The sequence below is a fragment of the Apus apus genome, chromosome 4, assembly GCF_020740795.1.
Source record: "Apus apus isolate bApuApu2 chromosome 4, bApuApu2.pri.cur, whole genome shotgun sequence".
Lineage (NCBI taxonomy): Eukaryota > Metazoa > Chordata > Aves > Apodiformes > Apodidae > Apus > Apus apus.
Genome location: NC_067285.1, coordinates 80,956,552 through 80,983,381, shown reverse-complemented (window position 1 = coordinate 80,983,381; position 26,830 = coordinate 80,956,552). Strand labels below are relative to the sequence as shown.

The 26,830-nt window shown below is 37.1% G+C and overlaps 1 protein-coding gene across 8 annotated transcripts in view; it reads right to left on the bottom strand.

The window, feature by feature from the left end:
- Positions 1-26,830, bottom strand: part of TENM3 (teneurin transmembrane protein 3) — a 503,658-nt gene that overhangs the window by 253,285 nt on the left and 223,543 nt on the right. The window contains exon 1 of one of the 8 annotated variants that reach the window (XM_051617412.1): positions 25,901-25,924. The exons of the other annotated variants lie outside the window; for them this stretch is intronic. The gene's annotated coding sequence lies outside the window, so the exon portion shown is untranslated. Of the gene's footprint in view, positions 1-25,900; positions 25,925-26,830 lie in introns of those variants that run through there. 8 annotated transcript variants of the gene reach the window in all.

Sequence of the window (26,830 nt, the reverse complement as noted above, 5' to 3'; positions counted from 1 at the left end):
AGATTTGGTTAACATTGCTAGGATTGCTTTCATTCCTTTTCATCTTAACAACCACAGTAAGAAACCCAACATCGGAAAAAAGAAAAAAACAAAAGAAATAAAAAAGAAGAGAACATCCTTACCAAACTTACTGGCCACAGATTTCTCTCTAGTTTGTTCTCCTGCCCCTTCAGTTTTCTCAGTTTCTTAGCTGATAAATACTCATGGTCTCCTCCAGTTGTTTTTCAATACACTCAAACAGATTTATTTAACAGGGCTTTTTGTTTCCTATGTAGGGCAGTTTTCATCACAAACTTGAAGGAATCATTTCAGGTTTTGGATTTGAATATTCTTTTGAGTTTGGAAAATGTTTTTTTAATTTACTGAGAGATATTTTACATTACAGCTTTTCACACAGAATACTTCCTGATTTTCATTTTCCTCTATTTAACAAAACCACAAATTAATCTGTTCACTCACCTAAGCCAACATTAACTGTGATTTTTTTGTCCTTTTTTAGCCATCAATATGGTACTTAATAAATAATCTATTGCTCCAATACTTTAGTTACATATGATTTTTTTAAATGTCAGAGTCAGAATAGAATCTCTCGATTGAAGTTGGCATGATAATATTTTTTTTTTACCCAGATATTATAGGTAGGTCCTTAACAAGTCACTAGTGCCCTGGTGTGATTTTATGCCATAAATGCACAATGTTCAATGTTGAGTGAGTTTTCAGAACCAATCCCTGAATACTCATGCTAACATGTTCAATTAGGTAGTGACAAAAGAGGAAAGTACCCACCTTGACGATACAACGTGCTCTTTGTATGGAAGTGAATTATTTCTTATTTAAATTGTGTAAACTGAAAAAAAAATGACGAGAAAAAATGAATCCAGTTCAGTGTAGCAGTTACATTAACCAATGTAATAAATTGTCTCTGCTCTTCTGTTACTTGACATTTCATAATCAGGTTTTAGTTCTCTATAAGACACACTCAGATTCAGAAGTACAGATGTTGCTGTAATAATGTTACTAAAATGATATTTGTACACTTCGCATCTTCATTTTTCTTCTTAATGTTTTATTATAATTTTCTTCTGCCTTTATTTGATGTTACTAAGTGTTTTTATTTATGGACATTCCCATCTGAAAATTTTAGAAATGTTTGTAATTTTTCTTTTATGTATAGTGTAAGTGAATTGTATTTGTGATTTCTGTTGAAGTACATTAGCTTCTATACCCTTTACTGAACAAGTAATGTACTTGAAACAATTTTTCTTTACATCTTCAGATATACTTGAATAATGTTATGATGGCCAGCATACAGGGGCTCAGTTTTTCCCTTCAGAGGACTAATTAATTGCCTTAAACTACTGACAGGTAACTTTCAAGTAAGTAATTGTTTTCTAACGTAGTCTTTCTGCAACTATTGTCAAAATATATGTATTTTTTGTATCTATTGGTGGAATACAGAGAATTCTAACAGAATAAATAAAACACAGAATACAAGATTGTATTGTCATTTAAAGAGTTGGCAAGTGAATGGAGAGATGAACACTTCTCCCCTCAAATTATTTGCTAAAGTTGTTTCACATAAATACCTTACTTCTGTTGGGAAAAAATGAATGTAAAGACATTTTCTCTTCCACTTCTCACTTCCTGCTTTAAAAAAAAATATATATATATAAAAAAATCAACAAACAAGAAACTAAAGTCTACGTGTTAACACATTTCAGACAGTTAAGAGTCTTAACATTCCTCGCTAGCATCAAACAGATCACTGCCAAAATGATGAGACAATCATGCAGTCAAATGTGCCACGAGGCTTGAAAAACCTCTGTGGTCAGCAAACTTCATTGTGCAAAAGGGCTGACCTTTACTATCTTATTTTATTTTATTTTTAAAGAAAGGTTAATTTGGAGATCTGTTAACTCACAGAAAAACAGATTTAATGAGGTCTTCCATGCTTCTGGATGAGACCAGCACCAGTAGGTGCTGAACAGAAGAGAGTAACTTGTTAACTTGGACAATGTCAAACAGGTTTAAATTGAATGAAATGACACAAAAGAAATGAGTTGAAAGGCTACAGATTGTTTTACAATGCTTTTTCACAATGCATTACTAGTAATTATTTTAATGACTGGAGAAATATTATATACACTAGGTACATGGGTGCTAATATCAAAATGTTATGACACTTGGTAAAAAGGGTAAGGGTGCTTTCCATTCTGTCAGTATTTATATGCTAATTTTTATTAAATTTCTATATGTAAAAAAAAATCTAATTTCTTGCTTAAAATCAGTGGGGTGTTAACAATAATTATCACTTAATCAATATGCAAGTAACTACAGTAATGAAAAGATAATAACAATCTGCAGGTCACACCTTGATTCTTGAATTTCTTGATTACTCTCTTTTCAGAAACCAGAGCAGCTTTAAAAACAAATGCGCTTAACAAAAAAACCCCTGAAGTATTCACTACAGATTCTGTAAAATAGGGAAATGCCCTCCTCCCATTTATTACAAAAACATTTTTCAAGTTACACATCTAAGGATGGATGTGTACATATGGATGCTAAAATACCTGACCTGGCAAGCATGCCAGTACCTCTGAGCTGCAAAACATCAAAGTGTGTTAGCACTATGCTGTACCTCTTGACAAGGTCTATTAGTCTGGGTGAAGCTCTTGGCTAATGCAGACAGACTTCTGCACATCAAGTGGCAAGCCTGCAGAATGCTGCTTTTTAAGATGCAGGTCTATCAGCTGGGGTCAGTACAAACTGGGATGTTTCTGCTTCTCATTGCTCATTGTAAATAAGCCCTGTCTTTTCATCCATTGCTCTGAAACACAGCTACCTTTATTCTATTTATCTGTTACAATACAGACTTAAGGAAATGCCTGATCTTAGACAAACACCTAACAAAATAACCCCTACTGGAATAGGTATGTTTCAGGAATTCTGAAATAGGACAAACTGGATCAAAATAAGCTGGGACCATGCAGGCTATCCTCACTTCCACTGCACAGATCATGTAAAAAAAGGTTTGCTCTTCCTCCTTCCTTGTCTCTTCTGGGCTTTTCTTTGTCTTTTCACATTAATTCTGGCTTATGTAGTTCCATTTCAGCAAGTCACCTTTAACCTTCTGATTAGTAGCCTGCTTGCTCTGTCTGTGACATATTAACACAGCAAACTCATGACCAAAGACAGACATAATGGGCTTAGTGGAGAGGAAGCTACATAAATGCTTCCACACTGACATGCTGCCTGAAAAATAATATGAGCCCTGGTGAAGGAAAATGGGGTTGGCAATTAAACTCAGGTTTTCTGCAGTTCTCTAAGTGTGTGCCTGAAAATAATAGCCTGATAATACTTGGAAAGCAATAATGTTTCTAAGTCGTGAAACAGCAATCCTTCCCAGATTCAAAAGTAAGTTTGACTGATTAAATCACTAAATTAATCTGAAATCAAAACATTAATATTTTTTTCTGACTTCTTGTTCACATCCTTCAAAAACACAAACAACAACACACTAAAGATTTTTTTTCTGCTGCTCCTGGAGGTCAGAAAGTTGCATTAGAACAGGAAAAAGGAATACCATGCTATCTCAAGTCTAAGATACCCTCATTTTTAAAAAGCACGTAAGATTTTAAAGGAGAAAAAGTAAAAACATTTTTTGGTACTCCACTGTACATATTGTTCCCACTCCAAATATGATCCCCATATCCCTCCCTCATGTCAAAATAGCTTGACCTCTTGCTTCCCAAGCCCATGCCAAACCCAAAGCTTCCGGCAAGTCCCCATGGTGCTGTCCACCCTCATCCAAACACACTGCAGCCATGCTGCACCAAGTCCCCTGCATTGACACAATGTGCCCTTCATGTCCACAACTCTCCTTAGAACACCACAGAAAACCATTCCATCCTAAGCATCTTTTCCTGGCCCAACCCCATGTATGTCCCCACACCTTCTTTGATTCAGGGTCACATGCAGCTCTCAGTGCTTCCAGTAGGAAGAAGTTTCTCTGAGCAACAATTCCCAGATATCATAGTGCTTGTATCCATCAAAGTCCTTTGGTGTCCTGGTGCTAATTAGGGAATTGCACCACCTTAATACCCGATCATGCTCAGACTTATACCCTCCCTCAGGTCCCTAACTTCTCTGGCAGACTGGGCTCACTGTGGAATAGATACAGGGTTTCTTATCCAGCTGTACAGAGTCCAAGCCTCCTGAAGCTCATTAAGGGGTCAGCAAATCCTGATTAGCAAATCAACATCTATAGCGTATTTCAGAAATACACAAAAACTGGATTTTGGAGATGTTAATTTCTAGCAGAGCAACAAAAAATCTTCACTTTATGCCTTAGTTCACACATCGTCAGCCATAATAGAGGACTACACCACATAAAAATAAAATTGGCAGAATCGTCAACCATAAGAATATAGCTCTCTAGTGTAAATCTGTGCCTTTAAGGAACTGCAAATACTTCAGACATAGGCGATTTGGTTCATGAGGGAAAAAGATTAACTAGGTGCAGATAAGTTTATACAACTACATAATAAAAACATGCAGCAGGATCTGGCCCTCTACTAATCAATTACCATGTTAAGCAGTAAACTTTTGAGTACAATGACATGAATGTATGAAAAGCCAATTAGTTAGAAAAAACAGCTGAAAATTTAACTGGAGGGTGGACTAAAGATACTATTTTCTATAAAGCATCTACAGTTCCTGACAGTGAACAGAAGATCTTAAAAGATGACCCATAAGTTATTTTATATCAAATCAGTTTTCACTTAACCTAATAAAGATTTTGTTCACACAGCTTGAGAAAAACATTTTTCATGTGATTTTGTACTACACTTAAACTGCTACGAAGGGGTCTGACGTTAGGATCATGCTTCAGAACTTCAGATGTCTGTCTTGGTGCTTTATGATCTCACAATGACTGTTTCTGTTCAGTTATTTCAGGAGTTATACACATGTGTGTCTGAGGGTATTTAAGTTCAATTTGTAATTCCTTCAGTTAAACTCAGCCACAAATATAAATGATACCAGCAGCAGTATGCTGGGCCATAATTTTTGGTGACTAATGCTGGTAGGACCCAGAGGTAAGTAGGTAGTGGGTATTACCAAGTGAGCAGGCTTTCTGAGCAAGGCAAATCAGGCCCAAGTGACAAAGGAAGTGACAGGGCCATAATGATTCAGGCCCACAGGCCAGCTGTTGGAAAGAACAACTGCAGAGCTTCCTGCATGTGAGAACAGTATTCTGGCTAAACTTACTGATTTCTGTGAAAATATTATAATTTTCTAGATGGTTAGGGCAAAATACTAAAACTCTGTCCACTATAAGCTGCAAGCTTCCACTTCGGGCAGCCTTGCTGTCAAAAAGACATGCATTTTGTAAGAATAACTCACATGGGAAATGGCTGGAAAAGACAAACTGGGAAAACAACTAATGGAAACTAATTCCAAGTAAGCCCTCTGCTGATACAGGTCAGTATCATCTTAGCAGATTGGGTGCTTTTTTCTGTTGCCATCCAGAGCTGAATCTTAGCTGCAGCCATTAAAAATCACAGATATTAAAATAATGCAATATGTGCCACTATTAATATTTTTGCTCAGTTGGTAACGAGTACTCTTTCCCTTGTGCTAAAGGAGACAGCAGTTTCTTATGGCCCAAATCTGATTTCTGACCTTTTCTTGTATGGGAAATACTGATTAGGAAATACATATGTTTTTTAAAACTATGTAAAATTACTACAGCAAGGATTGTTTCAATATGCTTACAAATTTGAGGACCTCTGCTGGTGCAAGTGTCTATATGGCCCTTCAAAGAGGTAAGAAATTAATTAGATTAATACCACTATATAGGCACCTTTGCACAGTGGCTCAGTGAATACAAAAAACACTCCCACTACCCAAGTGGCACTACTTCTAGTTTTCTGTATCTTGAAAATCTCTTCAGGTCACTAGTTTAGAAGCATCCAGAGGATATACTCCATAAACATGACTCTACATAACACAACAGTTGTACAAATATTTTGAGATAATACAGCAGTTCTTACAGTTAGCATTTTACAAATGAAATACACATAACGGTTAAGAGCATGGAAGACAGTGCATGTTTCAGATATACAATGTCTCATTTCAAGCCAACAGATGCACAAACATGTGCTACTCATTTCAGAACAAACTAATATCCACTGAATATCAATACAGCTTGACAAATTCATACAGGATGAAGAAACCTATAAACTATGTAACTATGTAATAAATATAATTCTAATAACCTACTAAAGATTCTTTTCTTCCACCTGCCAAATGCTAGTGTATTCTGGGTGACTAGAGGCCACACGATTTTTTTGAACCATTATGATAAAAAAGTCGCTTTCAGAGAATGCCTGTATAGTTTTCAGCTTTTTTTCATTGTTTTTGGTTTTTTTGGGTTTTGTTTGTGGTTTTTTTTTTTCCTTCACAGAGCCTTAAGAACTTTCCTGTGAAGATGAAAATCCCTATACAGCAAATTTAATCTTGTCAAACTACATTCGCTTGGTTACCTGTGCCACGTGCCTTTAAAGTTGTCTGTGGCCATAATTGAAAACCACAGACTATCGAGTGGACTCAGCAGTCCTGAGGGGTACATTCTAGGTGCAGACGAACTACGGGAGAAAGCCTCAGTTGGTTTAGTAAAATTTGACTTTCAGAAAAAGTATTGTAAAAACAGAGCTAAACCAGATCTGATCTAGTGCAAGGGAGTATTAAGGAGAAGCCTTGCCGAACATTGTCTTATTACAGCACACTGATTAACACACAGAAGGTGGCAAACCAGCATTGGAAAAAGCTTGCGTGGTTGCTATATGCCCAAAGCTACATTAACATCCAGTCTGGCTTATAGGATAAGTTACACCATAGAAAACTTCACTTCCTCAGCCAACCTCCCGAACAACAGATTTAAGTTTCACTAGTATGAAGGAAGTGGAATAGAGGAATAGAGGAGGAGGGTTCTCATGATAAGAAATGTGCAAATAAAGCTATGGCACACAATGTCATTTCCCATATTCATTCAGCTCTAGGTACCAGTCATCAACAAATACTACAGAGAGCAACAAACTATGCATTTGCAATATAGTAACCCAATGAATACTTGCCTATATTGACAATTGATAGTTTTGATTAGACAGCAGACAGGAAACGCAAGCTAGAGCTATCAGAGAGATCTTAAAACAGACACACAATACATGCATGTATGCGTGCATTTTATTATGCACCAACTAATCAATGCCAGCTGTCCTTATTTAGAAGGCACATCATGTTAATTTCAGGGGAATATGAACAGTTATTCTCCGGACTCCCCAGAAAGGCTGTTTTATATCTTGTCTACTCAAGACATTTACTAGGAAAAACAGTATAGGCATACATCTGTGTGCAAGGTGGAGTTCAGACATTTGAAGGGAAATGTGAACTGTTTCTAGCCTACTGTAGATAGCAACAAACTGTGGAAAATGCATAGGAGGAAAACTGTTAGTTTTGTCCCTATAAAATATTGTCACTTATGACTCTTTCTTGAATAAGACTAGTTTGTTTGCTAGATGACAGTTGCCTCTTGATCTCATTATATTTTCATTGCCAACACTCCCCTCAAAATCATTTAGCTTCACAATAACTTATGAAGGTAATGTTTCATGGGTACTTGCAAAAACCTGGTCTGCCCCCTGATATTTAGAGATCTTCAACACAAAATTCGACACGCCTCAGAGAAAAGAGCTACTAGATTTCATACACAAAAACCTGATGTTCCTGAAGCTATTAAATATACTACAGGCCCATAATCCTCTCCCTTCAAAGTAATAAATAACCTTGTCTTAGAACACTAACAAATGTACAAGGAAACACTGTACTATCCTGTGACATAACAGACCCCACTGTGAAACAGCAGACTTAGTTCTCTTTGGCAAATAAATTGTGTTAAACAGCATCAAAAAATATGGTAATGCACAGGCTAAAGCCAACACCGTGGTGCCATTTTTAAACGTGCAAAACACCAATTTGATGGTTCTGTGAAGGTATGCTAGAGAGTCCTACCTATGCACCACTTAAAATACTAATATGACAGGGGTTTCTAAAGTCTATGTCTGGCACTACACACTGAGCTGAATTTACAAATCTAGAGCCTCATGAGCCACTGAATACTTTACAGAGAAGCTGGTACTTAACACAGCTATGCACCACTGGAAAACACAGCTTTTATTTTAAAATAAACCATCTTTCCTAAACCTCACAAGAGAAAATCTTGTGAGTTTGAACTGTAAGGTATTCCCACATTGAAGTGTGCAAGAAAGATGCCTCATGTTCTCCTTCCAACTCCAAGTTTAATATTGCCTTGGTGAGAGTACAGCCATGCACCTTGGACTTCATAAGCAATCTAGTAATTCACTTTTATGTTAGAAATTTAAAACATGGCACTAGTCATGGATATACTCGCATGCTGCAGAACATGTTCTACATAAATCTTTTAGAAGCTTTCTCAGGTATCGATCAGATTTTCATTGATTGTATGCTTTGGAATATGGAAAGATTGTTTACTCTCCCATATGCAAAATATTCTGTGATGAGGAACTCTTCCTACCCTCACACTTTCCCCAAGATCTTGGGAAACTGCTTCTAAATATTGGTGATACTCCTTTGCTGACAGACAGCTGTAACAGTTGGAGATGGTACAGGCAACTCAAGAGGAGTACAGAGATCTTGTTAGGTCATACAGAAAAAATTACGAAGGCAAAAGCCCAGCTGGAGCTCAACTTGGCCACTGACATAAGGGACGACAACAACAAAAAAAGCTTTTATAAGTACATCAACAACAACAACAACAAAAAGCCAGGGAGAATCTCCATCTCTTACTGGGGGGTAAGTGTTGATCTGCTTGAGGGTAGGAAGGCCTGGACAGGCTGAATCAATGGGCCAAGGCCAATTGTGTGAGGTTCAGTAAGTCCAAGTGCTGGGTCCTGCATTTCGTTCACAACAACCCCAGGCAACACTACAGGCTTGGGGAAGAGTGGCTGGAGAGCTGCCCAGCAGAAAAGGACCTAGGGGTGCTGGCTGACAGCTGGATGAACATGAGCCAGCAGTGTGCCCAAGAAGGCAAATTGCATCCTAGCCTGCATCAGGAATAGTGTGGCCAGCAGGAGTAGGGAGGTGATCAGGTCCCTGTACTCGGCACTGGTGAGGCCACAACTCGAGTACTGTGTTCAGTTCTGGGCCCCTCACTATAAGAAGGACACTGAGGTGCTGGAGCATGTTCAGAGAAGAGCTACCAGGCTGGTGAAGGGTTTGGAGAACAAGTCATATAAGGAGCAGCTGAGGGAACTGGAGTTGTTTAGTTTGGAGAAGAGGAGGCTGAGGGTAGACAGCAACGCCCTCTACAACTACCTGAAAGGAGGTTGTAGGGAGAAGGGAGTTGGCCTCCTCTCCCGAGTGAATAATAACAGGATCAGAAGAAATGGCCTGAATTTGCAGCAGGGGAGTTTCAGATTGGATATTATCAAGAATTTCTATACTTAAAGTTGTCAGGAACTGGAACAGCCTACCCAGGGAGGTGGTTCAGTCATCATCCTTGGAGGTATTCAAGAAACATGTAGACGTGGCATGTGTAGATGTGTGTAGATGGGCATGGTCTAGTGGCCAAGGTTGAGGGGGGTGGGGGGTGTTTGTGCGTGTTTTCTGGTGGAATGTGTGGTTGCTTGTGTTTGTTAGGGGCGTTTTTTTGTGCTGATCGTTGGACTCGGTGATCTCAGAGGTCCTTTCCAACAAAGAAAATTCTGTGATTTGGTGTCTCTTCTCCTGGTCTGAGACTGAGTGTGGGGATTCTGGATGTAGTGATAATGCAAATACAGGGAAGTATTTTGCTACCAAGCCTTACTGATAAAATCCAAGTTGCCTTTAGAGCTTTAAGCCAGTAAAAAATGCTTCAAGAATTTCAGTGCCTGATGTTGAATTTCTCTCTAGATCAGAAAGTTCTTTTTATTGCTTGGCTCTCAAATTTACTAACTGACATTTTATATTGCAATAATGAATGCAACTTATGGCTGAACACATTCAAGTCCTGCACTTCCCTGGTTAAGATTTTTCTAGTAAATATTAATGCTTTTAAATAGATGGTAAACTAAATGTTATAGTGCCTGAAAGATGTATTATACCCAAAGGAATAGGATTCAGGAACTAAGTCCAGCAAATACAAATATGAAGTATAATTAAGTGACTAAAGTAAGCATCAATATGACCCCATGGTTCAAACTGAGCTCCACAAATAGTGGACTTCAAAGCCACTCCAACCAAGAAGTATCATACATGTCAGAAAACTGTTTGGAAGTTCTTAGTGTTATAGGAAACCACATGCTAGGCAAGGATTGGCCCTGAATCAATATCTTAGAATTGAAGACCTTGGGCTTTGGTAAAGTCTATGTTCTGGCTTGAAGATTATAATGTATGAATAAAAGAGACTATGTGTGAAATTAAATCAAACATGTTTTTCACTGCAGAGTCTTCAGTTACCTAAACCCAAGTAATATGTACAACATTAAATCTGTGTGGTTGTAAAGTCTGATTGCAGTCTCTTATAGAAAACACAGCAATCTTGTCCTATGGGAAAAATAATAAAATACAATCATGCTAAACATTTATAAATGACCTTTCCACTCATAAAAAGCTAGAGGCCTCAGAGGAATCTTGCAATAAACTTGTATATGAGTTTATCTATAATCCATCATGGGGGGGGGGAAAAAAACCCAACCCAAACTAAAACCCTTTGAGCTGAGAGAACACTTCACTAATGTATTCCAAAGTCCAGTAGAGCAGAAGCCTACATGTTCTACCTGTAACATTTTGCTCCAGCAGAACAGCAAGCTGCCCAACATAGGTCATATACATTACTTAGCAACAGATAAGTTGGTTCACATTTTTATATTTCAGAAGTTAAATCTTCAGGCCAGTGATGCCTTTAACCTCCAACGTTGCACTTTGAGTTTTATGCGAATCGAACAGACAAAAATGCAAACCAATGAAAAATAAGGCTAGTGAGTATGTGATAATGGCGTTATTAATTTTACGTTGCTAAAAACAATAAGATAAAGGAAATGGCAGATTAAAACACACCATAACCATAAAACCCCCCCCACATTTACGTGAAAACAGGTTTTTTAAAATAGCCAACTTCTGATGTAATTGGTGATTTTATCACACTGCAGATTTAAGAATGTAACATACTGTTTTTCTCCTCAATGCTAATTTGTCTTTGAGCACAAGACAGACTTCCTCACAAAAATACGAGAGTTTACTGATAACCTGTGATGTACACACCAGGGCACCTATGCAGCAATTTATCTGCAACCTATTTTACAAGGAGGTAGGTAATTAGGGAGCACATGTAGCTATCTAAGAATGACCTCACGTAAAATCTTATTGTATCAGAAGATATTCCAAATAAATTATTTCAAACACCAAGGAGTAATTTTTCTTTTGGATCTGATTTACCATGTACTCTGCAATTGATTTTTATGTGTAATCCTCCATGAGATCAAAAGGAATCTTGCACAATTATAGGTATATAGTATAAAAAAATAGAATCATAGAATAAAGTTGGAGGAGACCTTCAAGATTATCTAGCCCAACCATAATCCAACTACAACAGCCATTAAAATATATCCTGAAGCGCCACATCTAAATGCTTCTTGAACGATTCCAGGGATGGTGACTCCACCACCTCCCTAGGCAGTCTGTTCTAATGCCTCATCACTCTTTCAGTAAAGAAATTTTTCCTAACATCCAACCTAAACCTCCCCTGGCACAACTTAAACCCATTTCTTCTTGTCCTATTGCTAGTTACTTGGGAGAAGAGACCAACACTGTCCTCTCTACAACCTCCCTTCAGGTAGTTGTAGAGAGCAATAAGATCACTCATGAGCCTTCTCTTCTTCAGACTAAACAATCCCACTTAACCTCAGCCTCTCATACAACGTGCTTTCCAAACTCCTCAATAGCCTTGCTGCTCTTCTCTGGACATGCTCCAGGACCTCAGTGTCCTTCTCATACTGCGGCACCCAGAACTGAACACAGTACTCAAGCTGTGGTCTCACCAGTGCCAAGTACAGGGGCACGACCACTTCCCTACAGCACAACTAACAGAACAGACTCCTGATCCCTCCAAAGCATTGTCTGCTTGCATTTTATGTTGACCCTGACAATATTACACTATCAACAACAGCCAAATGAATAAAAATATTCCTTTGGTACAAGCAAGGATTTTGGCTACAGAAAAAAAAGTCCCAATAACACATTTTTTAATTCTATGCTTAAGACTACTTGGGGCTCTATTAACAAATCTTTTAACATAAGCACTTGTCACAAAATCCAGAGGAAACAGGATGCCAATTTTTAATGACCAAGACCACTATTCACATCCACATAAAAGTTACTTTTCCAAATACACATATGACCAGCCATAGAGCATTTTACACACACTATTTTCCAGTAAAAAAACCTACCAAATAAGCTTTCATTACACTGGCACATGAAATAAACAAATACATTAACAGTTTAAAGCAAACAGTTTAAAGCAAAACAGTTTGAAGTGTAAAAGGTCTTGTATACAACAAAAACGTTTCACTGGCATTAGGAAAAAATGTTGAATATCAATAAACTTCAACTCATTCAATTCAACAAATATTTGAAGTCCACATGTATTAAGATGGCCAGTTTAGAGAATCACTTACATGAAGAAACTGCAAAGATAGCAACAGTCTTCTTAGCTAGCCTGAATATTTACAGACATCAGCACATGAACAGTAGCTGTATATACGTAGTAACTATATCCAGATAAGATTTGGGCAGACAGGCAATCAGGATTCATGCATCTTAATCTGTATATAAGTGCAACATGGTAAAAAGCATTGATTTAAGAACCAAGCCTAGCGAACATTTTTCATACTTAAGAACACAACCCAAATTAATGGTTGAGAACAAAGCTTAGAAACAATTGTGTTGTAATACCTCTAGTCAGCTAGTTTCACTAAGCTCATGCCTTTAAGAAGTCAATAACTTTCATCTTGGAAAGTGCACCAGGGTTATACTTTGTTTATGAACACACACACAGACTGAATCATGAACAAGTTAATGAAGGAATCCTTCTTATACCTTTCATATGGCACAAGAGTGATTCAGAATCAAATCCTCCCAAAGGAAGTGCTTGAAAACAGATCTCTGACTTTCAAAAAATGTGTTCTGACAGACTACCACACTGGATTTCTTTGGGCAGGTCTCTGTCAGACTTCTTTCTCTATTAAAACTGTGCTTCCCTGCATAGGCAAATCTTTCTTGGCTGTGAGCCTTGCACCAGACTCCTCCATATTCTGGATGACTGCCAGAACTACCGAGACTCTAGCACTCTCAAATGTTCCTCATGAGATGAGGTACCTAGGTTCAAACAATTTTGGAAAGAGGGGGATTTCATATATACATATGTATATATAAGTAATGTAATTATCTCTAGTCAGTTTTGGAGGATACCGAAAGACTACATCACAGAGGGCATTTCCTCCTCCTAAACTTGCAAGAAAGCACAGACATGCTTGGAGCACTCACATCCAAAGGAAAATGTCCTTTTATAATAAATTTGAATATTCAGGTGTCACTTTACAGCCCAGAGTGCAGGTTCCTTCCTTGGCATTAGTTCTACACCTTTTTCTTTGGCACTTCCTTCGTGATGTGAGTGACACTGCAAAACTGCTCAGCTTTTTGTGAGTTATCAGTATAATACATCTTTACAGGCAAGTGTAATAAATCCACCATTAGGAACTGCAGGCACCTAACCCGAGGCTTTTAATTGCACCCAATGACAAAGAGTATCCACAAGTCAGATGTGGGACTAAGACAGGATTTCAGTTTTGTCCCAACTCATATATACAACATACTTGAATAATTAGATACAATTATTAAAAAAAAACCCACAACATTTTATTCTCTGGAGCTACTTCTCACTTGAAGTTATTCACGTGCTTTTGAAATCCAGAGGCTCTTTCATACCTTGCAGATAGATTTAAGAAAAACCTCCACAACATACAAATTACAATGCCAGTTTAGAAACCTCATATACAACAGCACTACAGCTAAGAATCAATAGCAACTAATTTCCTTCCTTTCGCTTGTTTGTACTATAATCATACTACTAGTTACAAAATCTGCGACTGCGCCTACCTACTTCAACAGCTGCGCTTTCCACATCCTGTATTCAATTGTCTTTGAAACCACAGAAGGTCTTTATACAGTTTGTACAGGTGACAATCATTAGAGGCAAAATGCTCTTGGTTCCTTTCACCAGTACAGAAAACCAAAAAGCTCTACAAAGCCTACACTTGCTCACTAACTAGCACTGGAAAGGGGTAAAGCCAAGGTCTGCAAGGGATCTTGCACCTTCCTGGGGACTCTGGAGCAGAGCCGTGTAGCAGCACACAGAGGAGCCTTCCTGTGGGAAACCAGAGGCACTGAAACACAAAGCATTTCTCTGGTTGAAATGTAGAATGACACAATCATTACTGTAAACAGGGTATGTGGTGAATCTGCAGACTATGATCTAATCTCTGGGGAAGAATCATCTCTCTTAGCCCATTCTTGTTTGTTTGCATGAGGGGCTGTGAATTTCAGTCTAAAAGTTTACAAGTTTTCCTTGCTAAGTTTTTCATGGGTTAATTATAAATATTAATCTTTTCCATAGAGGGTTCAATTCCACATTCTTCCTCTTAGGATGTTGAGTATATGCCAAGTATTTATCCATTTGTTTCAGAAGTGTCATATCAGGAATAAATCAATGTGTTAAGAATTGCCTGATAATGTTGTTGTGGGATTAATCTTACAGAATAGATCGTCAGCACGACTACCTTTGGCATTCTGTGTGCAGATCGTTTCATTTTAAGCGTGAAAAGCCTCCTAATGCCAAAGTAGAAGAGCCATATATTGAACAATCTGCCACCATTCAATATTTAATCCTGCAATTGAAGCCACTAAAGGGATACAGCAAAGTAACAAGATGAATGAATTGTGACCTTAAACTTGCAAAAAGACAACCCAAACAATTTATCTTTCTGGCTTGTAGTGCATCCTGTGGCCAATATTCCTATCACTTCTCCACAGTTTGGGATCTGAGATTGATCAATGCCACATTAGCAAAGTACCTGAGATGACTGTTTAGGAATTCAGACAATCCGCTGCATGTGCGTTAAGAATATTCCAGGTCAATTTGGCCTATCTGTAGCCAAAAAAAGGCCCCTTAATGAAAAATCAATTCCATTTTCACAAATACATTTCCTAACAACAGTGGCAAGGCGGCTAGAAAGAAAGCTTTCACTAATCAACAAAACACAAATAAAATACTCTGAAAACCAGATCAGCCCAAATAAACCATCTTATTGATGCCTTTTTAAGACTTGCTAAGAGATTATTTTGCAATTTAATTTTCGGAATAAATGTATTGCTGCTTCCTTGCAAAACAAAAGTAAAAAAAAATAATTCAATATAATAAGCACATACTGATACCAAGACTGACAGGGCTGAAGGTCATTAGGACCTCAGAGGCCACCAACTAAGAAGACCCAAATCTTTTGCTCATGCCCTCTGTCACAACTAAGTAATTTTTCAAGGTATGTGCTAGGGTTGACGTGGCAGTCCTAGCTAAACTCATAAACTAGAAAAATTCAATGATGCAATGTAGTGGGACACAGAAAATAATTGACAATCTTCCAAATCAGAGATAAAACACACAGCTATGCTTGATTTTAAGTATAATTTTCTGTCCATTTATTTTGTAGTACTTCATTGTGCTTTGGAAATTAGCATCTTTACTTAGGAATGATACTTTTCGTGACTGAGATTACTGCTATTTATTAATAAGGTGTCAGTAGTATTTATTAGCCAGTATAACACACAAATTCCAACTAGTCTCTTCAAGGAAATACTCTGAGCTCCCTTAACTGGTCACAAAAGGCCTAGTATTTGGACATGACTGCAGGTGCTCCATCCACCCTGTCCCAGTAGATTAACTGAATTTTTTAAAAAAACAAAACCAGCTAATAGATCTGAAACAGGGATTCTAAATTTGTCATCTTACAAGTGTAATCTTCCTCTCATAATAATTCTTGTGCACTGAACTAATTTAATGTTTTATCTGAAACTGATATGGTAGTAGAGTAGGTTGCCTGAGCAGCCTAGAGGTGGCTGCACTTGACTTCTTAAGATGAAAATCTTGTTTCTTTTCATGAGTGAATTTCATTTCTTCCTGGTTATGGATCAATGGATCAGAAATGAACAGAATTAAGCATGCCTAAATCAAAACAGAATGTTATTAAATAATGAAACAAGAACAACTTTTTTTTTGTTTATATCACTGTGATGCTGCAACATAAATAAGAAGGAAACATATTATGTTCAGCATATATTGATCATTCCTGCAAGAGACAATGATAATAGTAAATAATAGTAATGCAGACATCCAAGCATAACATATCAGTTAATGCTTACAGTAGAGGATTTTTTTTTTAATTAATTCAGAAGTACTTCATTTTTAATATTAATTGTCTGTAGGTGATCTAACAAACAAGGGAAAAATGAGTTTCTTAAAGAAAGTATCATCTATTTCTATAAAATTTTCTCTATAATATAATACCTCTAAAGAGATTAGCTAAGCAACATCAAGGTAGGAACATGATCTAAAGTCTACTAAATTAATGAAAGTCTTCTACTGAATATGGTAAGATTGATTTACAACCTGTACAAAGCCAAGTAAGGAACTAAGTCCTTCAAACAAAGATTTTAGGCTTTTCTAAGCTTTCTTGTGCACAGTAAATACATATAAACATACTTACTGTTTAATTAGACAGTACTTCTAAAGCAGCAAAGCTACTGAAGCAACCAGTAACTTCAGGAAAAAAATACTTTCCTTTTTCTTTTTTTTAAACTATATCTACACTGAAGAGTAATCATTCACTATTTCTACCCTTTTTTGTCTGTCCAGCAACTACCCTAGCAAGCTAATTCCTGACCAACCAGCAGATCTGCTTATAGATCAGTCTCCATTGTGCATCCACATTTTTCCATCTTAATACAGCCCATTCAAATAAGAGAAGCTAAGTAACTGCTGCTTTCTTTATAAGGATAAAACAAAACCAAAAACCTTGCCTCAACTTAAAAATCACTTGAGGTCTACAAAGGAATTAGCTCTTTAACCATGTTACTATGTTTATTTTTGGCTTTGTGTGTAGTAGTGAGACACACGTTTGTAGGCGGAGTCTTGTCTGAAGTAACGTTTGCTCCAACAGTGTTTGAATTCTATTAAAAAAATACTGTTGTAAAATTCATTCACAAAGAAAACGGAAGTTTTAAAATTTTGAACACACAGAACATACATTAATGAGCAGTAATCTCTTTTACAGCTTTGTATTTTTGTTTGGTTGCTTGCAAACCCAATTGTCATTTTGGAAATTGTGGGAACCACCGAGATACAATTTGCGTTAAAGAAAAAAGAAAAAAAAAGATGAAATTATTTCATTTTGAAGATGCACTGCAGAACTCTATTAATTGTGCTTCAATAATTTCTGTGCTGGATTTGCTGCATTTACAGACTAAAATCTCTTTATAGCTGCCAACACTATTAATCCTCCTGGATGTAAATGAGTTCTGTGCTCTCTAGTGAATTCCATCTCAGCTGCATCAGTGAAACACCACTGCAAACACCTTTGGGAAAGCAACAAAGGAGGAGGTTGGACTTGAAGTCACCTAATTTTCTTAATGTACAAGGAAGACCAGGACAGACCAGAAATCTAATCCAAAGCTATGCTAACTCTGCAAGATCCAAGGACATATAAATCAGCATTTTTGTTACTAAGCAGAACTGTAAACACACACAAGGCTCGCAGCACTTGAGACAGAAATGGTCATCTCCATAGAGCCTCTTTTCATATTAGAGCTACACTTCAAACCTCTGCTAGCAAACTTAAGCCTATTTGGGTAAATCATGAATGTCTCTTGACAGCAAGACTTGTTCACTTGCTTTATCTAAAGAAAATAATGTAACATTCTTTACATTAGGGAACCATTTCTGTTGGGTGTTGACACCTATCAGCTTTGGTCTACTCTTTTTCTTATATGGAAAGCTTTATCAGTGCTCTCAGCCTACACAGAGTCTAAATGCTGCTGGGCAGATGAAAAATAATTCATGTTATCAGGTTCTGATGCTTAAATCAGCATAAAGTATGCAAGCGAAACCTTGGTGATTTTGCAGAAATAAAAGAGGTAACATAGCATATGAAAATCTGCATGGCATTGTCCCCAGACATATGGGACGCAGAAAGATAGGGAATGCCCTTGATGGAGTTGGAAAACTCGGTCATATCAGGATTAACTTCCATCCATTTATTCTACCACAGTATTTACCACATATTTGCAGGTATACAGATATTCTTTGACTGACTTCCACAAACCTAAAAAACTCATTTTTGTTTCTTCTGCAGAAGGTTTGCCTCCTTACTTCCCAATATCTATTCGTCCCTCCATGGAGTTTAAGAGGAGTCCTGACAGAAAAAGAGAGGAGGCATCGAACATTATGAAAGTTTCTAGCTGGCAATAGTTTTTTTTTTTTTTTACAAATGAACAAAGAATGACATGAAACTGTATTTAAAGGCAGTTATCTGGTGCCTCTCTAAATAAGTATTTTGCTGCTAAATTTTTATTTTAAGTCAAAGGAAGAGTTTTTTTCACTTAAAACCTCTGCTCTTGATAGCTTACTATTCACATTAAGTTTTAGTATTAGAGGCAATTCATATTTTAAACATACAGTAACTTCTGCAAGTTCAGATGTCTTAAATAAAACAAAGGAAATAGAAGAAATCTGTATTCTCTCCATTGTAGTATTCTACCAACAAAAACCCTCATGGCCTCTATTTTTGGGCATCTTCATAATAAATACCTAAACAAAGTGGCGAGTTTTTTTTAAATACAGCACTTCACTGTTTTTGTATCTGAGCAATAGATATGCAAAGGTCCTAATTCACAGCTTACCAGAACAACACTGTTGAATAGAGTGATACTGAAGTTCTGTAGTTCTGTGTAATACCTCTTACTCCTAAATATATAACAGAAAATATGGATTTATGTTTAAATAGCTGTAATAAATCCATATGCATGGACAAGATTCCATTACACTTCGATTTTCCAGGAGTGGACAGTAGAGGTTACAGAAACAAGTGTGAAAATGATCCAATTTTAGCCATTTTTCATCATAGTTATTCAGTGAACCAGAAAAAAAATAACTTGATTTATCTTAGCCAGGAAATGCTGAAGAAGTACTACTGTTTCTTCATCTTCTTCTTCTAGAGTTGTGGAGCAGGTAGCCTCAGGGAGATTTAACAGCTTGGCAGAAGCCTACACTAACATACTACAAAGGCACAGGTGATGGAGAAGAATGTTTCCGGAATTTGAAGGGAAAGCGCTGATGCATGTACACACTGCCTGCTGAGATAGGGTAAGGAATGTTTGATACTGGTGATAGGTTGAAAAATATCACTAGCTAAAAATGCACACAAAAAGGAAAAACAACATTGTCGTTTTACTGTTAATTATCATTATCTTGAGGAGGGCACAATGTTAATAAACTCAAAACAAGTTTCAGCCCTGATTTAAAAAGCAGAACTTTTTTCTTTCAGAAGTAGGTAAACCAACAATAAATTCTCAGAGGAGTCCTTGGTCAAAAAGAAAAAGGGGGGAAAAAAAAGAAAGAAAAAGCTTTGTTTTTCTTAAAGACTGTGCTTCTGTTAACGTCTATGTACTTTTCAGTGACTCAATAGCATCACACAGATAAAGCCCCAAGGAAATATAGCAGTTAATGAATTATTAAGCTGTTCTCCTTTAAAACATCAGCACTGGGCAGTACAAAGGCTTGCCATGCCATGTCAGATGCAAAAGGATGTGCAAATCTGAAAGAGTTATCAGAGCTGCGGAACAGCTGGCTCTGCAGATCCCAAGGCCCACCTGGGATCCACTTACTACAGCCTGTCATTCTCACTGAGTTTAATGCTTATACACTCAATGAAACATTAGATGAAGCTAAAGAATACATCCCTGAAGAATCTGACTTCTGCTTTGTGAAATGACCTTTAAGCGGTCACCTTCTGAGAGAAAATTAAACTACAGCTCCTTGCATCTGCAAAAACACCTTGATGTTTGTGATTTGTTTCTGATGGCACACATGGGTTATGTCGGTACTCTTTCTACTATACTGCCATACACATATATATTTATTTGTGTTTTCTTTGCATTTTTAGATTTTCACTCTTCAGCACACCAGGTATTAGTTGCTAAAGTGATTAATTTAAAATTACTGAAGTCAGTGGTTTCTCAGTGACAACTGAAAGCACAGAAATTAATTTGGCTTGTTTTAAAAATCAAACTTGCATTGCCTGTGGCAGCAGTTTCTTAACTCTTTATCAGTAAAACAACCAAACACATCATCTTATTTTAGTAAAAGTAATATAGCCTGGTTTTGATAGCTGCTATAATAAGGAACATGATAAACAAACATGACTCTTTTCATGATCTTGAAAAAGAAAATTTCTTTATTAGGAAGAGGCCAAGGTGAAACCAGTATGTGTGATATGAGAAGTACGCGTTTGTGAAAAGACATTGGTAAAAATGATGTAAACAAGCTAGAAGCATACTTACAAGAAGAACATGTGAAAATCAAACCTTAACACTGTTTCCAACAGACCTGACTCTTGCTTATTGCATGCCTACTGTTATTTGCTGGGAAAAAAAAAAAAAAGGAAAGATGATAATTCACCAAACTAATTTCTAAGCTTTAAAATAGTGTGGGACATCATGATCTAGACTATTCTTTCAGGAGTGGAAAATTGCACATGTTAGGTACAGCACAGAATCACAGAATCTTAGGGGTTGGAAGGGACCTTGAAAGATCATCTAGTCCAACCTCCCTGCCACAGCAGGATCACCTAGAGCACATCACACAGGAACCTGTCCAGCTGGGTTTTGAATGTCAAGAGTCAATAACAGTGTGTTATTCCCACATTCTGTGCTAGAAACAACATTCATGGCCCCTACAATAGCTAGGGAAACAAAGAGCTAGGAAACAAAGGCAAATGCACATACTCCTTCCCAATAAAACAAGTAGCATTTAGTAAGCAACCAACTAGAAGAAGAGCTGCACCGGATTCTGTTATTTTCTTTCTTCATTCTTTGCTAATTTCAGTCTTTTGAACAACGACACTTTAATGATATTTTTTGTCTAAAAATATTTGTGTTCTCTTCAACGTCAGTACCCCCTGAACCCTTTCCTTCCTCCATACCTTTCTTAGTTTTTTTTTCATCAATGGTGGCTGCTGTAGGGAGAAGAATTATGGTTGGTTTGTTTGGATTTGCTCCACTGTGTTAACAATGGGTTTACTCAACTCCTCTAGAGTAATTTATGAAAATCACTTTTTCCCCAAACAAGGTATAGAGGAACTTTTGTTCATGTAAGAAAAAGACAACAAGCTGCACTACCCGAGGCAGAGTGTGGCAGGGTGGGGGATGGGGATAAAACTTACTTAATTCAGAAAGGCAACTAACTCAGGTAGAAAACTTTTTAACACTTCCTCCAGTCAAAGACATATACACTTAGCAGCCAATCTCCAGACATAACCTGGGCATCTACTTACATCCCAAAGAACTTGAACCACAATCTGCAGTTCCTCTCCTGTTTTCAAGGGGATATAGAAACAGACTCTGTTTAGACAAATCCTTCATGTGCTAACTTTGAGAAAAGATGATTTACATTGGCATACACACAGAACTTATGCTTATAAAATACTCCTATAATTGGAATCTTAAAAATCACTGCTTTCACAAAATAATGTAGCAATAATCATAAGGAAAAAAAAAATAGCTGACATAAATCTAATGACCAAAAAATAATTAGTCTGTTCTTGGAAGGGATGAAGCACATAAAGATCCCAGTTTGTTGAATACTCAAAAATAGAAAAAGAAAAAAAAGAGGGATGGGGAAATTATTGCCTTCAAACAAGACCAGCTGAAGAACACAAACAACAGAAAGCTCATGGAGATGAATTCCACCTACACCAATACTTCACGTCAAACAGAATTCACCCATTTGCTTCAATGCATTTGCAAAGCATTACTAAGTAGATTAAATAGTAAGACTGAACAGAGGGACTGTGCTATTATAGACATGATCTTAGGGAGCTAGGGAAGCAGCAATAATACAGAGACGCTGTGAGAGAATGAGACACAGTATTTAGAAAGAGTGGGAAAAAGCAGTGCAAAAAACCACGAGTTATATCAAACACACATCACCTTTACTGACAACGCTTGAAAGCTTAAAACCAAAGAAAACGCAGACTACTTCTACACTAACACATTCCTCAAGAAAAACAATAACGGGGGAGGAGAAAACACTCAGTGCTGCTTTTATTTTCAAGGCAGCTTCTCTAGAACCTTAATGGCACTATTTCTTAAGGGAATCCAGAAATGCACAAGATCTATTCACATGTTTATAACAATATATGAAAACATATATCAGAAAGACATAATACCTGCATTTTCTCAATATACCTTTTCCAGCTTCAAAATGCCAAGTAAAGAGCAGTTAATCCTTTCAAGAGGCAAGATTATTTGTTATAGAAGTGATTTTTACACATTTTACTGACATTTGAGAGACAACTTCTGCTTCAGAAGCTGGATACCAAGTGCATTTTGTGTGCTAAATTTGTTGCAGCTCTAAGTGACAATAAAAAAGAAAAAAAGTATTCACTTAAATGCCAAACTTTACATTTTGAGGCCTCAACAGGGGTTATGGCATGTCCCTTACGCACACTAGACCTGAATTACATAGCATGAGCCCTGAAAATCCCAGCTAATTTCCCTACCTGCACTTCACTCCTAGTTTGATCTTGTCTTCTCTGCATTATATAACCTACTATTCCCAACCTATGAGCCAAAAGAGACTCATTATCCACCTGAAAAGCAAAAAACACAGCACACATCTAAATCTCCAACTGATATTTGCATGTCCTTGTTATTTCAACAGGCGCTATGCAAATTAATTTCAAGGATATAGTTACAGTACGAGAATTTCCAGAAGCTCTCAGGAGACATCACTTCTCCCACAATACATGGAAGTGCACCAGGTTGGCAGAACAAGAACCACTTTAAGCCTCTGACCACTTGTGAACTTTTATTCTATTTTACATCTGCTGCAAAAATACATACTATACACTCAAAACCAAAGGAGTAATGATGACAACTCTATGTGTTGTCATCATAAATGACCTCACCGTCCAATTTTCAGTCCAATTACTGTCTGCCTACTGGCTACCTAAACCATCCTCCTGCTGAGGAGTTGTAGGAATATACCTCAAAACCTTCCTGTAGTTTCCTTTTTATTAATATTATTACTATTATTGGTGGTAAGTGGATAGATCTTGGCTGAAATAAATAGTTTCCCATTCCTTGTAAATCCAACAGATTTAATCCAAGAAACAAATACTAAAGTCTTCACATGAATCTTCACATGTGCCTTCCACCTACTTGACAAGCAATTCTTAAATCCTTAGCTGAAAAATAGAGTACTCCTAACTACTTATATACTTGCTATCCCTATAACAAACGCCTTGACTGACATCCTCAAGAAAGAAATCTAGGTTAACACCCAATTAGTAAACCAGTCTTTAAATTTCTGCTGTGCCTCTGAAGAAGGGCCATCATCCATTTCTTAGAGATGTTGAATAAAAAAAAAAAATAGTGTGAAGCAGTTCGAAACTCACAGATAGATGGTGTGAAACTGAAATGCTATTGTTTGTCACAATGCAAGATACAACTCATGAAACATAAGACAGGATTTAACCAACTCAGATTACAGGAACATACAAGGGGAGAGCAATGGCAATGCAAGGCCAAAGCAGGGGATCATACAATTTCAAGGACTTTTCACTCACTCTAAGACTCTGCCACAGGATCCTATCTACCAAAGGCATCAGCCAAAGCATTACAGTGTCATAAGATTTTTCCAGCACTATATTCTGGTATGGGGACACAAAAGCAATGGCAGAGAAACCTTACTGAGGGAATCAGCCTCCCGCTGAAACCAAGAGACCTGACAGGTCTGATAAATGCAGGGTCCTAGTGCACATGTCAAAAGAGACCAGGGGGAAAATGAAGGCATTTCCTCACTTTGAACTTCTTTTACAGTTTCCAGGATGCATGTGAATGCTACGGATTTATTATAATGCCTTTTCAGGACAAATATCCTTTGCATAGTAACATTAAAGAATCAAAAGCATTCAGATTCTTTACACTACAGAAAGAGCTCAGGTACAATTAGCATGCAGCACACAGTTAGGCACATGCTTTACAGAGAATTATATGGACTATATTGAGTACCAAAGTGCAAGTAGTTTTTAATGGATGCCAAGGAGATAGACTGTGACTTCTACACCTTAATTCTGACCTTCAAAGGATATTTAAAAGATATTATAACTACAATCCAGCTATGGCATCTCAGTTCATGTTTTACGTAGATTAATTTTTTATATGTGACTTAACAATGATGGTGTCATGTAATACTGCCAACAAATTGAATAAACTTATTATTCTACTTTTTCATTAAAAATAGAATTGTCAATTTCCTCATCTCAAAAGCATGCCCACATTTATTCCTTTGTTCAAATACTGTACAGACTAAAAACTTACCTTGCCTCAGTTTTAAATTCCCCCATCCCTGCTGAGCTCTCCCACGTCTATGAGCACATGCATCAGCCCCCGTTTTGCCAATGCTCCAAACCACCTCACAGCATTTCTCATTACTTCTCTGCTTCTGTTCCATTTGCACCTTGGTTTCTCAGCACTCATCTCACTGCTCCTACCCCAGGTACGGTATTTTATAAATGGGAAGTGGGATGAGAAAGCACTAGAAGGAAGGTGTGCTGGGGTGAAGGGAGCATGATTGCAGTACAGGTAGCAGTGTCTGTCCTAGCACATTCTCTGTCTTCAAATTTTTTTGTGTTTCTCCCTCCAAGGAAGGATGAACAGAGGAAAGTTACTCGTTTAACTAACTGTAGACTGATACTCATTTGTTAGGTTGTAAACACACTTAACAGTATTTTCATATTTGCCAGTAGAATTGTGTAAAACATTTGCTGGTCTGGGGTTATTTTTTCTCATGCTAATACAGAAATGTGGGCTGGAATTTGAAATATAGCACTTGGATACCAAGAAACCTGGAAAATTGTCAAACAGTCAGGTGTTCGAGAAAATAAACTATCAAGATAATTTTGAACAGGCCAGCTTGAAAAACTGTTAAAAAAAACACATATGCATTGTTCTCGAATGCTATTTAAGGCCAGCTAAGCAACTGAGATAGTGTGGATGATTTCATTTTGTCATCTTTCAAAATGCAATGTTTTTACATTGCTTATAGCAATCTGCAGGGACCACAGAGCCACAAAAATGAATGAGACAGTGAAAAGGATTATCCAGTCTTAACAGAACACAACTTTTTCTTAAAACTTCTGGGAGATGGATTTCACAGCCTTCTCAACCACTGCTTAGCTACCCTAAAAGTTGCTCATGGGTTACATAAAATCCCACTAGTGTGTCTGAAAATGCTAACCCTGTGGATACTTCTGTTTTTACTGTGTGCAATACTCAAATTGATTTAAACCTTTCACCAAAACAAACTTATGATAAGTTTGGTTTGTCTCCAAGGCTGTATTTTCAAAAACTTCATGCAGTTAATAAAAGTACAAGTGATAATGGCACACAACTCAAAATCGTTAAATAGACAAGGGTTCAAATTACTTATTCTTACATGTAATGGAAGCAGGTAGCTTCTGATTTTACTGTTTGGTGACATTAATGCAGTAATACTGAATAACTGCTGACAATTAGCCAGAAGATGGAGCAGAGGTCTTGTAAGAAAATTACTCCCTGGTGGCAAAATATTGAAAATTCAATTACACTCTGTTTATTACAGGCCTACATTAGGAACTGCATTCATAATAAAGACCTTGATAATATACAAATTATTCGCAGCACAGGGGACTGCTTTAGTAACTTTTTTACTCCTTGATGTATTATTCAATATTAAGTTTTTAATATATCCATAGACATATTGAAATACTTTCTATAAAGCTTTTAAACTAAAAGTCCTTAAATACAATAGCATGATATGTGAATATTGCTCTGAAAGACAAGGTAACTTCTATTATATTTGTTAGAATAAAACAAGGTGTAGATATGATTTTAAAATATCCTTCAGGTATTCTCCATGTCTTAAAAGCCATATTTGTGTTTCTGTGAAGTATGCTATGATGCCAACATCATTAAAGTCATACAAGCTACAGCCTTACATTGTTTTCTGCCCATACATTTACATATGTGAACGCTTTCTTTCAATTAAAGAAAAGCCAGGGACTTGGAGATACGTATATCCCATTTCTGCAGATACTGCAAATCAGTTTGAAATAAAATTGAATAATCTAGTTCTTATGCTCCCAGGAATGAGTAGCTAGATATAAATTCATGCTATGACAATGTGTAGTGAATACTGTTGAATAATTTAGTTTTTGAATTAATTTAGTCAGCAGTTTGTTTAGTCTTTTAATAGTCCGCTGCCTACTACAAAGACTTCTAGGTGGCAAGTTCTTCATCACAAAGGCTTCAAATCCAGCTACATGCTTACTGATTTTAATTGTATTTTGCCAAGTGAAAGCAGTAAGACCTACGATACTTTCCTGAT